General features: G+C 41.1%; 1 protein-coding gene across 10 annotated transcripts in view; it reads left to right on the forward strand.

Annotated features, from left to right (window-relative positions):
• Positions 1-109: 109 nt before the first annotated feature.
• AGTPBP1 (ATP/GTP binding carboxypeptidase 1) overlaps positions 110-15224 on the forward strand; it is a 74309-nt gene continuing 59194 nt past the window's right edge. For 3 of the 10 annotated variants that reach the window (XR_007200685.1, XM_048290470.1, XM_048290471.1), the window contains exons 1-2: positions 8857-8964; positions 9725-9842. The gene's annotated coding sequence lies outside the window, so the exon portion shown is untranslated. Of the gene's footprint in view, positions 127-8619; positions 8699-8855; positions 8965-9724; positions 9843-15224 lie in introns of those variants that run through there. The other 7 variants (XR_007200684.1, XM_048290472.1, XM_048290467.1 and 4 more) reach the window with 6 other exon arrangements.

The following is a 15224-nucleotide window of genomic DNA, read 5'->3' on the forward strand; positions in this document are numbered from 1 at the left end:
GAGGGCTCCGTGCGTGGGCGGTGGCAGGGCAGCGGTGGGGGCAGGACTGGGAACGGGCTCGGGGACAATGCGGGAGCCGCGGACGGCCGAGCGCTGCCGCACAGCGAGAACGGAGTCTGTCTCCAGGTCTGTTGCGAGCGCTGTATAAATATCTAAAAGGCGTGTGTGAAGAGGAAGGAGCCAGGCTCTTCGCAGTGGTGCCGAGCAATAGGACAAAAGGCAATGGGCAGAAACTGATGCACAGGAAGTTCCACCTGAACACAAGGAAGAAGTTCTTCACTGTGCAGGTGACTGAGTGCTGGAACAGGTTGCCCAGAGAGGTTGTGGAGTCTCCCTCACGGGAGATACTCAAGAACCGTCTGAACACAAGCCCGTGCCACATGCTCTTGCATGATTCTGCTTGAGCAGAGAGGTTGGACCAAATGACTTCGTGTCTTGCATCCTGACCCATTCTGTGGCTCTCTGAAGCGCTGCCAGCGGGGGCCCGGCGCGGCCCCTGTGGTCGCAGCCCAGCCCGGGGCGCGGTGCAGGTGCGGCGCTGGCGCCGTGGGCTGAGCAGGCGTCGAGGAGCAGCTACGCGGGTATCACTCCCGCACTTTGCTGAACTGAAAGCAGACTCGAAGCAGGTTTTTTTTTTTTCTTCCCTCTGTCAGACGTTTCCTCCCCTTCCTTTTGCACTCCGTTTTAATGAACGTCATGTGCTAGAGGTTACGTAACTCTGCGTTCTGTGCAGGGTCTACGGAGATGTGCTGATTATCTATCTCTGTTGAGAGGGAAGCCAAGTGACGTGAGATGATGTCTTAGGGAACTACGGTTTTAAAGTACACACTGAATGTTTGCAGTTTCAGGTCAAGATCACCAATGTAAAAGACAGTGGCTAGTGTGCTTTACTGACCTGGTAGAGGCTATCTTAAGTAGATTTTGTCTCCGAGGTTTTGGGAAACAAGTTAGAGACTAAAATAAAAGCACTAACTTTATCCATCATCCTTTCTATTTAACATACTCCAAGTACAGACCATTTGTGCTTGGTGGAAAGCAAGAGGAGAAATTTCAGTGAGAGCTCCTGTTAACCAATGACAGACAGCAACCTACTTTATCTGAAAGAGTAAGTTTTCTTTAGTTCAATGGCTGTTGAAATGTCTGGTGGCTCACAGCTGCACTGTACTTATACACAATTCCAGGGGTGATATACAACAATATAACAGGCATCTTGTAATGATCCCAATGTTACGGTAGAAAGATGATTATTGTTGAACCTGATGGTTGTTAAAACATCAGTATGTGAAACCTAGCTGTCTTTAGTACAGAAGACAGTAATAGCTTGACCAGCTCTCTCTTCTGTAGAAATACAGTTGTTTTTCAGGTGAATTCTATTTTTAGTGTCAGGAGAGAAGGGCTGTAGTCCATATAATAATCATTTCACTATGAAATTATTTTTAAAAAACCACTATATTTAACAAAAATTACTTTCTGAGAAGGTTTGAAGTTTGTCACAGAGTATTCCATTAGCAAATACCTGTTTGTGGTTCTGTGCAGACTTTATGGTTGCCATTATAAGCTGACTTTTCTGAAGTTGTCATGGCAGTGGATTCATCCTAAATAAATGTAAGCAATTATCACTTCCCTTAGCAAAAAATACCAAGCATCAAAAATGAACAGCAGGTTGATTATGTGTGTGTGAAATGACCATAGCAGTTAAAAAAGTGAAAACATGTTCACTGCAGTAACCTCTAAGGTGAAATGCTTTGCTTTGAGAACATCAAAGCACTTCAACCTAAAATGATACAATGAAGTGCATTGACAGAATGCTGTGAAGGACTGATCTAACTTCTGGTACATGTGATATGCACATGGGAAAATCCAGACAAATAAAATCACTTTTTATTTAGTTTTAGATTATACACACAATTTTTTTTTGTGGGAATAGTTTACAAAAATCACTAGTATTTCAAATGCCTTGGAGTTTATTACAAAAGTATCCCTTGTTTCCTTAGTCTAGTACACCACAAAGTAGTTCTCAATGTCAAGCAAAACAGAAGAAGGAGGCCACCTTCAGATAATACTTGCTGGTTATGTCCAATGCATGTTTTGTGCTTCCATCTTGGTGAAGTGGGAGTAGATCAAGAATTATGAGGAACTTGCTTCAGTATTAATTACGGAGTGCCTTTGTTCATGTAATAAAGGTAGAACATGTCATCATACTTGACTTAAATAGGCTGCTTTGTTTAAAAAAAAACTTCAGCTAACCCTGTACCAGTTTAGGGTGTAGTCATTTGACTTGCCTGCTATTTTTGTCTTTCCAAAAAGATGTTACATTAATTTTGAAAGTACCGATGTATTTTGTATGAGTTTGTAATACAGGGTGTCTATTTTTACCCTGCAGAAACTCATACTAAAGCATTATGAATTTTTTAAGGATAGTTAAGAGGAGAAGTGAGCAAAGTTGTCCTCTGCTGTTTGGCTTTAAAAAAAAAAATCACATAAAAGAAATTTTGACTGGCATAAGCAAAAAAGGCATCTCTACTCTTTGAAGTACTGTGTGAGCAAAGGTCGATTAAGTCAAATGTAAAAGCGTGATTACCAGTAAGTTCAGTTAATAATGTAGTCTAATGCTCTAGATAAGAGCATTATTAAAGCATGCTAAATAAAAACAGATTTAAGTTTTTTTGCATCCTGACAATGATTTATTTCTTTGCTCTAAAGAATTTGAAGTGTGTAGAATTACTTATTGACCTGGTTGTACAAAATTATAATTGTTTATAATTTTCTGAATAGCAGAGAATTGCCCTCTCCCTCAAAAAGTGTCCTAAGTCCGTTGTGGAAATGGTCATCTGCTGCAAGACATCTTCATAGCCTTGCCCCAAGAAGGAGGTATCTCATATTTGTTTCTGAAGATTATTCTTTACCTCTTGCCTTGCTTAAAGTACCGCTGATTTTTCAGGAACTTACCATTGCTTTGGATGTCCTTCTTAATGGAAGTAATTGGTGCAGGGAGAAAAGGGAAAGTGAGAGATCTCAAAGTACGCAAATACCTTCATAAATAGAAAAAAGGTGACCTTCAGGTAGGATGAAAATGATACACATAGATTTTTTTTTTTTTTACTCACTGTGAATATGGAGGTTCTTGTTAGACTGAAACAGATGAGATTCACTCTTGGTTTTAGTTGGGTCATGGAGGGGGGATTATGTTAATGTTCTGCATGTATAAATTAAATGTGATTGTCAGTAGGCATATGGAAAAAAGTGGCTGACTCGGTATGAACCTGTGAAACAGTGCATCACTTTAGAAACTTGTCCTCTTCCTGCTCTGAAAAACAGTGCCCACTCCTTCCCACCCACGGTCCCCAGAAATTAAGGTGAAAATATCCATCAAATCTATACATTCTGAATTCTGTGTAAAGAATATTGATGTGTTATTTCATTTGTAATATTACAAATTACAGCTAAAGTAGCTGAATGAAGCACAGATGTGAAATTGAACTGAAATGCTTTATTATGCACTGAAATACATGCATCACAGAGCACAAAAGATCATCTCAAAGGTGAAAGAGAAGAGATGCAACATTGGTGAAGTACCAAGTGTTCTAACTGATAAGATACATTAGAGATAAAGAGTCAAAAACAAATTCTCCAGTGTGTATGTAGGCAAGCACTGGCTTCCAAATGAAGGAGTGATTGTTTTAAGAGTGATGGAGAGCTGTTAGCTGTGTTCATTATCTGGAACTGACTGGATCTGTTCAGTAATATGAGAATAGCAACAGGCAAGGCAGATTTAACTAGTAGAGGTTAAGTTTTAATAGGAAACAATGATTATCTAGTAGATTATTACAGGGAACAGGATAGGATCTAGAAACACATGTTGCTAGCCGCTAAATTATTTTGAAGAGCTTTTTCTTAGTCTCCTTGCTCTTATCATAGAACCAGAGAATTTTTAAGGTTGGAAAAGTCCTTCAAGTCCAGCTACGAACTTAGCACCATGACCATGTTCACCATTACACCATGTCCTCAAGTGCCATATCCATACATTTTTTGGAACACTTCCAGAGATGGTGACTCCACCACTTTCCTGGGCAGTCTGTTTAAATGCTTTACAATCCTTTCCTGCTCCCAGAGAGGATAACCATTATCTTTTAAAACTTTTTGTGATTATTTTAGCTGCATGGTCTGATCCTGGAAGTCATGCTGTACAGCTTACTTAGTAGTAAATACTTTTTTAGCAGCCTATAAAAATGCATTTGGGAGTGAGGAGCCTGTCTTTGTCTGAAAACCTGTGTCTCTGCATAAATGTCGGTAATCTGTGACTCAATTAATTGCTTGTATTGCCTTATCAATAATACTAAATGAACACAATATGATTTATATAAACTTATAAGCTTCTTTTTTAGCTTACGACATCTCTGATGTCCTTGCCTTTCCACACAGTGTGTAGATTGGCATATATTTGTTACCTTCCCTAAGTGCATGGATTGTCCTGTTAAAAGGTATATTCCTAAGACTGACTTCCTACGAATCATAAAATTATCAAAGTTGGAAAAGACCTGTAAGTCCAACCTTTGAATAAACACCACAATGTCAACTAATCCATAGCCCTAAGTTGCATGTCTAGTCGTTTACTGAACACTTCCTGGGATGGTGACTCCACTACCTCCCTGGTTAACCTGTTCCAATGCTTAACCACTCTTTCAGTGACAAAATTCTTTCTCATGTCCAACCTGAACCTGCTGTAGCACATCTTGAGGCTATGGCTTCTTCTCCGATTTGGAAGAGGCTGACCCTTGCCTGCTACACTCTCCTTTCAGGTAGTTGTAAGAGAGTTAATACAGTCACTCCTGAACCTCCTTTCCTCCAGGCTAAGCACCCCCAGCTCCCTCAGCTGCTCCTTATAAGACTTGTGTTCCAGACCATTCATCACCTCCATTGGTCTGCTCTGGACACACTCCACACTCCTCAATGTCCCAGGTTGGGATCTGCTGTTGACCCCCAGGCCTTTTTTGGCTGGGCAGCTTTCTAGTCTCTCTGCCCCAAGCCTGTAGCAGTGAATGGGGTTGTTGTGACCCAAGGGCAGGACTCAGCACCTCACCTTATTGAACCTCAATCCACTGGCCTCAGCCCATTGATCCGGCCTGTCCAGATCCCTCTGCAGAGCCTTCCTGTCCTCCATCAGATCAACTCTCCCACCTGACTTGGTGTTGTCTGCATATTGAGGGGTACTTGATCCCATCGTCCAAATAATTGATGAAGACAGTAAACAGGACAGGCCCCAGCAGTGAGCCCTGGAGAACTGCAGCTGTGACCGGCTGTCAGACGGATGTAGCTCCATTCACCAACACTCTCAGCCCAGCCATCCATCCAGTTTTTAACCCAGCAAACTGTACCTGTCTGAGTCATGAGCAGCCAGTTTCTCCAGGAGGAAGCTGTGGGAGAGAGACTATCAAAGGCTTTACTGAAGTCCAGGTAGACAACATCCACAGCCATTCTCTCACCTGCTAGGTGGGCCACTTGGTCAAACCTAGAGACTTAATTTTGGTGGAACCCATTCTGCTCCACTAGAGAGTATTACTGTTGCTGTGATTTTCAGAGATGCATGCCTGGCTCCCCATCAAGCTTTTACTTGATGGCTCTTTAATTTGCCATCACCTTATTTTCAAATTTATGATTTGCTCTGGTTAAATAAAATGTAAATTGTTTGGAATAGTTTCATATGCTCGTTAAAGATTTAACTTAAAGTGTTAAAAATTTTGTGAAGTCAAAAGAATAATGAATAATTATATTAACTCTTTATAAAAAATTCCATAGATAAACAATTCAATTCTGCAAACAGTATTGTGTTTGAAAACAAATAAAGCTAGAGCATATTCCTACTGTCTCATATAAGTAAAATACATCTGAATTGGTGAGAATTGTTATGTAAATAAGAACAGCAATGGTCTGCTACTCCATTTGTAGGCCAGAGTCAGGTTTTCTAAAGGTAAAGTTGTTCTCTGTAGAAATAAATCCTCAACTTGGAACCAGTTTACATCCTAAAAAAATAAAGAATCTAGGTTCAATCTTTCAGTGACCTTTAACTTCGCATAAACAAATGTTTAGCGAGTAAAAATCAGAGTTCTGCACAGAACAATCTTTTGGGTGAAATAATGAAGATGAATGCAGCCCCCATATCCAATTACGTTATGTATTTTTTGTTTATGTTAACAGTGAAAAAAGTGAATGCATTTCAGTAACTGATACAAGTATTTTAATTAGGCCCATTACTAGAATTCATTTTTTCTTAAATGAAATCACACTTTTTGCCAGTCTTAAATTAATTGGAGCTACTGCTGGGTCCCCTTTCTTCAGCAGAGAATTCTTATATTTTTAACTGATTTATTTTTGTCATGTGCCAGGGCACATACAGAGCCGTTTTAAAACATTATTTTTATAACTTACTTGAGTAAACTGACTCTGACTTCAAAAAATGTGAGAGATTTTTATCTACACACCCTTTATTTGTCCTTTACTTGCCAGAGCCTGCCTGATACTATTTTCGTCTTTGCCTGAGTCATACTTGAGTTTATTCCATGTCTTCTGCTTTGCTTTAGACAGAGCTATGCATTTTAAATAATTCCATTAATAGAATTCACAGACAACTTGTAGCTGTACTGAATTCTGTTTTAAGTATTGTCTTAATAATTCCCCAATGTGACCAGTGTTACGGAACAAGTGAAACTGTTCCTACCTATTTCCAGTGCACTGGTAAAGTTCTGCATTCTAATAACATGTTCTTCTCATTCATGCTAGATAACTGGAGAAACTTGTAAGAGAGGGCTGAATCTCCTTCACAATACACGTCTGTTTTGTGATCATAGCCCATGCATGGGTTTACAAGTTCTAGGAAGCATAATTAATGTTGAATTATTTTCTGGACAAAGACCATGTGAATCACTGAATAAATGGACATCTGACTATCCATTTTTGTTAACATGGTGGGATGAGGACTTAAGAAAAAGTATATAAGCAGTTATGCATAAATAGGAGGTAGGAGGACCAGCATCTCTCATCTATTAGTTCACTGCTCCTCACTTGCATAGTTTCTGCTGACTTGCCAGTAAAGCAGCTTTGTTCTCTGTCCATAAGGTATGGATGTGTATGCTCGCTGTGCAGATCATCTGTGTACCGCTGCAGGGATGATAAGCAGAACTTACCTTTCTAACACTGTAACCTGAGTTACTAACAAACAGTAACAGTAAACCATTCTTCAGGGGAATCAGCCCTACGGAAGCATTGCAAACTGTCACACCAAATGCACAGCTACCTCCTAGAAAGTAGAAAAGTCTTGGCTATCTTTGCTCTTGCCTTTGTGAGTATATTGAAGGATGTGTGTAGGACAGGAGCAAGTGCTGTAGCAAGGTATCTGTACTTTGAAAGGGAAGATGAATAAAAGTGTAGATTTAAAGGATCTGAAATCTGCTTTTTACTGAACAAGAATTAGAATGGGTAACTCCCTGGATACACAATGTTATTGGGAAATTAACTGCATATTTCTAGTAGGGATTGTGCATTTATTATTGGTGTATGTAGGATTTGACCTTTATTTGAGTTTGCTGGCCTTCACTAAAGGGCTGTTTTCCCCATATAAGTTTTGTAAACTCAATATAAAGATTTGGCCACAGATTCTTAGCAGTTTCTTCATTTGAGGAATTTCATGAAAAAGGAAGTACTGTTCCTGGTTGTTCCGACTTAACAAATGTCAGAGAACGAGATTAAATTATCCACTCCTAGAAGTCATCAGCGATACTGATGCAATGTTCAAAACCAGGTGCTAGGCACATGGAGGTTAATTTGCCATAACATGTTTTGTGAAGTGTATGAGGTACTACTTTTCTTTTGCAAAGATTCTGAGGGGGCAGGGGGGGAGGAGGGGGTATACAAAGTCTTTAACTGATGAATCACTGTGAGTTTTCTTACCTGCTTCTGTGGTACCTCAGTGCCCTGGGCAGTAGGGTCCTTTGGGTTCAGGTACTTACCTGCCACAACAAACTGTGTGTGAAGGTTGGGCTGGGGGGAAGCGCCCCACGAAAGTATTGCAGAAACACAGACTCCCTCAGGTTGGAAGGGACCACAGCGGGTCATCTGGTCCAACCTTCCAGCTCAAGCAGCTCATCCCAGAGCACATGGCACAACACCGTGTCCAGACAGTTCCTGAATATCTCCAGTGAGGGGGACTCCACAACCTCTCTGGGCGACCTGTGCTAGTGCTTGCTCACCCGCACGGTGAAGAAGTTCTTCCTCGTGTTCAGGTGGAACTTCCTGTGCATCAGTTTCTGCCCATTGCCTCTTGTCCTACTGCTTCCGAACCACCGCGAAAAGCCTGGCTACATCCTCTTGCTTCTACTCTCCCCTCCCCATTAGATACTTGCATATTTCACATAGGTGTGGACTGCTAAGGGGTGAGCGGCTGGCGCGGGGGGGCGGCGGGCGCGGCCGGCCAGGGGATCCGCACGCCTCGTGCAGCTGCCGCTCCCCCCGTGCGGTTCGCACCGCCGGACGGGCCGGGCACCGCGCTCCCCGCGGCGATGGCGGCGCTTGCGCGCGGGCGGGGCGCGGCGGGGCCGGTGACGCGCTGCGGTGCGGGCAGGTCCTGCCGCCGCCGCATGAGCACGGCGGGGGCGCAGCGCGGAGCCGCCGCCGTCGCCCGGCGCCCCCGCCTGAGGGCCGCGGGGTGAGTGCGGACTCCTCGCCTGCCACGAAGGCGAAGCCCCGCGGGCGGGCATCGCCTTGGGCAGCGCGGAGCGGGCCGCTGCGGGGGCAGGGCCGCGGCCGGGACTGGGGCGGGGCGGGGTTCCGCGGTGCCGGGCCCTTCGGGGCTGTGGGGCGTGTCGCTGCCGGGGACCGGTGGATGCGTGCGGGGCCGCTCGGGCACGGCGGATCTCTGCGGGAGCCGCACCCTGCGCGCTCCCGCCCGCGGAGATGGTCGCAGGCCCTACGGTAGGAGCGGTGCCTGGTTTGCGGGCCCGGCCGCCATCGGGTCTGCCCGCGGCGCGGGGTGGAGCCGCCGGAGGCACGGAGCCCCGCGCCGGCCGCGGGCCGAGCTTATCCCTGCGCTCCGTGCGCGCTTCTCGCTCTGCTGCGCGGCCCTGCAGCGCCAAAGGCTGCGGGTGAGCCCTGGCCCTGCCGGCCCACCAGCGCTGCGGCTTTTTCCCCCCCTGCCCCGATGGAGGGGTAACCTACCGTGGGCACTGGGTGGAAAATACGGCGGTTGGGATAACATTTGCCTCGTGCCATGCGACTTGGCCTGCCCAACGTCTGTTTGACTTAACGCTCCGTGGGTAGGAGTTTGTTAACATTTGGGGTTTGGTTTTTATTTTTCTTTTTTTTCTTTCTTTTTCTTTTTTTTTTTTTTTCTTTTTCCTGCCTTCTGTTGCAGTAGTGGAAATCTAGCGCAGCAAGTCTTTCTTTGTAGGTATCGGTTCAAATGCTCGACAGAGGAGGTCTGAGAAATAGGTTTCACATCGGGGTGGGGTGGTGTTTTTCTTCAGTGTAAACTGTTTTCAGGCACCGAGCTTTGTGAGATGTTTAGAAATCCTCAGCTGGCCGAACTGTTGTGGATACTTAGAGCAGTAAGCTTTCTCTAGTATGTATAGGCAGAAAGTGAATTCCTTTGTACCTGTATAGTGTAAAAAACACCATGAAACTTCCGTATAGCCTTGTGGTGTGAATGTTGATTTTTGTGTATTTGTTTTTCCAGCATTAGGAAATTAGCTCTCCAAAGAGCGTGTTCGCATGAATGACGTTCCTTTGAAGAAATACGTGTGTGCACTACCTCTATAGGTTATACTTCATGAAAAGGCTTCTCTGTTTTGCAGGTAGTTTTCAGTGTGTATTTTGTGTAACGCTGGGTGACTGGATGTTGCTCATGGGATAGCCCCACCTTTTGGTTAATCCTTCGTTGATATCATACTTATGACCAAAGAGTTTTTCTGGAAATTATACCTCATATTGTGCGTTGTGGGTGCAAGTCTGTGTCGAAATATCTTTTTATTTCTTGGGCTGGGCGATGACAAGATAGTCTCCTTTCCTGAGACTTTCCTATTTAATGTCAAGATAATTTTAACACATAATTTCTGATGTTTCAGTTTACTTCTGTGATTATTTTTTGTGCCAGTATAAATTAAGCAAAATACTTTTTTTTTTAGTTTCATTAAAATAAAGATTCTGTCTTTTTTTTTTTTGAAAAAGAGTGGAAATTATGTCAAACCGAAGAGTAGTCTTGGTGTGTGAAGTGACACCTGATACATGTTTGTGTGAAGTGACACCTGATCTCAAGCTTAACTTTCAGTTCAGGTGTTGGAGGTGGCAGTGCTCATATTTTAGTTTTCATGTTCAAGTAGTTCACAGATTATTTTCCATATTGAAGCTTTTGAGCTTGAAAAATATTCAGTTGTCTTGACAGAAGATTTTTATTAATTGTCTTACTGCTGCTGGGAGGAACTTCGCTGAAATTAGGTGTGAGAAGTTACATGTAAAGAGAAAAAGGAGAAGGGCTCTCTGAAGTCCTTTTGACTTACGGAAGGAGTTTTCTATTTCACCTTGTGTTTAGGTTTTAGTTTAGGAAAGACATTCAGCTTGTCACTCAACAGCTTGTCAGCAGTGTGTCTCATGATTAGAAACTTCGCAGTCTTTAAAATTCATGGTGATACTCTGCTAGACATAGTTGGGGATCACCTGTTTTTTGGCTCTCGATAGGTTATTTGAAACATCTCCTTGAATTCCATTATCTGTGAGCTGCTTGCTCTTAGGAGATTGCTCCTGTGATATGAATTGCTAATGTCCAAAAGCACAGAGTGCTAATCAAGTTGCACTGGCTCTGGAGTATAACTGCAGTAATTGAAGTGGTGAAACTCCTTAAACAACTTAGAGGAGAAGTCAGGTTTCTCGGAGTGAGTGTGAGAGTGCTGAACAAGGCAGCTGTTTGTGTGGATGCTTCGGAGAGATTTGTAGCTGCAGTGTATCTCTGGGTGTGTTTTCAGGCCCTGCCCACTATCCACAGCTTAACTGTCCAATATCCTGTGCTAAGCATCAAGGAGATTATGAACTATCCAGTGTGTGTCCTGGATACATGGATGATTCAGCATGGTTTTCATTTGGAATTGCAGTTAGCCGTAGAAAGACTGGAAGCAGGGGGGAGGAGGGAACACCCAAACATCCTTCCTTTCTTTTGCAACAGCTGCAGAGGCAACAGCCCTGAAAACGTCACCCTAAAACACTTAGTATATTATGAAGTACATAAGAGCTTCCTCTACATTCTTTATAAAACTTAAAATTTCTGAGAAACAGGGTGTCCGAGGGTTTGCATACTGGAGGTAGGTAATACTGTTTCAATTGTTCCAAGAGTAATTCATAAACTAAATGGTAAAAATCAAAATTTTGAAAGTGAGAACAATTGCTGAGAGTGTTAGGGGTTGTTATGATTGTGTTTCTGCACACTAATGAGGTTGAAAGGTTTGGAGTATATTTGAGAGATAAATATGCAACATGGAGCCATGTTTTTGGTTTTCTTTTTTTCTTTTTCTTTTTTCTTTTTTCTTTTCTTTTCTTTTCTTTTCTTTTCTTTTCTTTTCTTTTCTTTTCTTTTCTTTTCTTTTCTTTTCTTTTCTTTTCTTTTCTTTTCTTTTCTTTTCTTTTCTTTTCTTTTCTTTTCTTTTCTTTTCTTTTCTTTTCTTTTCTTTTCTTTTCTTTCATCTGGATTACAACCAGGATTGAGGGTTTGCCTTAACTCAGTTAGTGAATTGGGAAGTTCAGGTCTTTGAGTTGATTTTTTACAGACTGACCTTAACCATGAAGACAGCATAACCCAAAGCAGCAATCACTGGGTTAGGTGCTAGAAAGCACCTCTGACATTTACCACTGTATTAAGTTTTTCCAAGAGCTGGCAAAAGTTACTAGTTTTCCAGTTCTTGTTCAGTTCTTGGTAGGGAAATGCTTAGTTTCTGCTGTGGTAGTCCTTTTCGTTCTGGCTATTTTTATTGCTTCCTTCTCCCTCCCTGTGCCATTCACCTTACACCTGATGTAAGAGTTATGCCGGCCGGGCAAGAAGGAGCTGACTTTTGCAGTATTTCTGTCAGCTTAAATCACTTAAGCTTTGAAAGTGATACTATGTGACCCTGATGACAGCGAGTTTGTCATATTTTGAAGTAACCCTATGCTTGCAATGCCAGTAACTTTCTAGGAGCTTCTTTTCAGGCAAGAAATAAAATACTGCTGTTTTGTTTTGCTCCTTTCCCTGGCAAATGCTTTTCTTGCTTGCTTGCTTAGCTTTTTTTTTTTTTGGCTACTTCGTTTTTACAGTCAAGTGGATTGCTGGTATTGGCTGCATGACATAGTTGACAACCTGCTGTAAAGGACTTTGGTGCTTCAGTCTTCTGTGAAGCTTTATATATGTCATTTTGAATGTCTGGTTATATGCTGCGATTTATCTAGTCACGTCAAAAACTTGTCCCTTTGCTATAATGCAGCAGTGGGTAAGCTATCAGCTGACTTCTTTTGTTCCCTACTGTAAATATTTATAGCAAATGGCATGAGGGAAAGGCAGTAACTGATTTTCAGAAGTATTTTTTCTTTGACTAGTGAAGGTTGTTAGCCTTTTCATTTTGTTTTAGGTTTACAAATTAGACTGTCTTCCACCAAAAACTTCAGATAATTTTTTTCTGCTTAAAGGAGTTGGATAGTCATTAGATAAGGGATTATTTTCTGCCATTTCCACATAAAATCTTAAAATTATATCTGGAAGAAAAGTATCTCTAGTTTTTCTACTATCTTGAACAAACCTTTTCTCATGGAATAAATACTTCTAAGGTAGTTTTAGGTATATTACAGTATTTTGATGGCACTAAAAGCTTTTTGTGCTGCTGCATTTTAAGATCTTAGGAATAGATAACTGTTCTGTGTGCACTCAATGTCATTCCATCCTGTTTTACAATTTAATTAAAAAACCAGCTGGTCCTGGTAATTGACTCTCTGGGCTATTGACTAGGACTTAAATTCGTATTAAACGTCTACAAAATAAGATTCAGTATGGAGTGGGAAGTCTTTGTTTTTGTTTTCCAATGCTTGTAAAGGTTCAGGAACTGGGCTAGGAATAGTCAACTTCAGGAAACAAATTCTCACTACCACATTAGTTACAATTCTTTATGTATATGGTTTTGTTTACTGGATTGTGATTGGGTACAATGTAGTGTTTGCCAACTTGAAACTTAACTGTGAAGCTTGAAGGATTTCCCCAGATTTTTAGGATGGTTTATAGGTAACCAAAACTTTTATGGAGTGTTCTGTGGATTGAGCTTTCAGGATATAAAGCAGTTTGTACAAATAACTCTGACATCTCTAAACAGCTTGTGAGATTTTTTTTACCTAACATTAGGTCTCATGTTTTTATTAAGGAAATTGTTCACATGCAATAACTTTGCTAGTTTGTGTGGCTCTAAAATAGAACTGCATTCTTGAAAAAAAAACCAAAAAGCAACCCACAAGCAACCATTTTTTCAAAAAGATAGTTGTGACTTGAGACACTGAACTGGAAAACTATATGTTAGGTATGAAAGAGTAAAGAATTAAATAGCCAGAGGAGCTACCTGTGGTATAATTGCTGAGACTTTTGCAAGTGGACAGTCCTCCTTATGGTGCAAGAGGATGAGATGGGGGAGATTGCACCACTGTATTAATAGCAGTGGCCTGTTCTTACTGCTGTCAAAGGGAGAGGATTCTGCTGTCCTGGTGAGTAATTCTTTTGTGTAGTGTTAAGTAACATACTGCTCATTTCTGTATGGTGTGTGCTATTTGTGTGGTTTTGCCGTATTTAGAATGCTGGTTATCACAGTGTTTACCTGCTTTCTAAAAGTTCTTTGGGTAGGTTGCTTTTGATACAGAGACCATGACTCTTGCTGCCACGTGTTGCTGGTTATCCTAAATTTTTGACACAGAGCTTATTCCTACAAGTGTAAATTCACTTAGGTAAATAGTCTGTTCTAGCAAACAATTTACTTCTATGTTTAAGAACGTAAACCACAAGTGGTATGTTGGAATTGAGATTGCCTAGAGGACAAAGAATGAAGAAGTATTTTTATCTGGTTTTGTTTAAATGGACTTGCAAGCTCTTTGAAAAAGAATATTTTGACCTATGAACAGCTTCTGAGGCTTTGGGATGTATGAAATGAGATACTATGAAAGGTGCATTTGTGTGTAATTTAATCTGCACCAAACTGGGGGAACTCACATGTACTTCTGTGAGAGGTAAAAGTGCTTTTGGAAGCATACCCCAGAATGCAATCACCTTCAGGGTTTCAGTGTAGGTTTTTTTATGCCTAGCGTTTGTGACCTTTTTAATAATTACATGTTTTCTCAGTTCGTATCTATGGTTTCTCTATTTAATTTTTAGGTTTTTTGCGTTTCGACACTATTCTGTCACCTGGGATTTTGTATTCCTTTCCTTTTTTGCATACTAATTTGCCTTTTTTTTGGTACTGTACCATTTAACAAAGATTTAGCTCAGCTACTTGCTTGCACTCTCTGATAAATGAGTACACATCAAAATAATGACTTATTTGCTGCAGACTTGCTCATAGTTACTTTTTTTCACCTTTCAAATCAATAGCTCCATAATAATCAAAAGTGAAGTCCGAGCTTTGGCTTTAAAAATATTTTGGGATGCACTGAGCTTTGGATACAAAGCAAAACATGGAAATATATATATATAAAAATATGTATATGTATGTATAGATGAACAATCTTACAGGTTTTGCAGAGCTATTGTGGTCAATAAACATAAAAAACTTAAATTTTGATTTTTCTCTTGATAAGTATAGCTTGATATGTGGTTTTAGCAACTCATCTATTTATGAAAATAAGATACCATGTTTTAATAAATACTGAACAGACTCAAAAACATGCCTTTCTGTATAACAGCTTATATTTTCCAGAAACTTATTTTCTTAAGGAATAAGAAAATAGAATATACTGCAAGTAGAACAGATGCAGTTGTATTGATAAACTTTGTATATCCACATGTGGTTTTGATTTTTCTGATTTCACTTGGAGAGAACTGTGTTTTTTGAAATGTAGTTGAAGTACTTTGCAGGAAAATCCTAGTATTAGTTCTGGAAAATTTCGGACATCTCTGGCTCTTCAAAGTAGTCTATTTTCTGGTTGTGGGTTTTGTTTTTTTGGTTTTTTTTTTGTTGTTGTTGTTGTAG

Source organism: Corvus hawaiiensis, chromosome Z (genome assembly GCF_020740725.1).
Source record: "Corvus hawaiiensis isolate bCorHaw1 chromosome Z, bCorHaw1.pri.cur, whole genome shotgun sequence".
In the NCBI taxonomy this organism is placed as follows: Eukaryota; Metazoa; Chordata; class Aves; order Passeriformes; family Corvidae; genus Corvus; species Corvus hawaiiensis.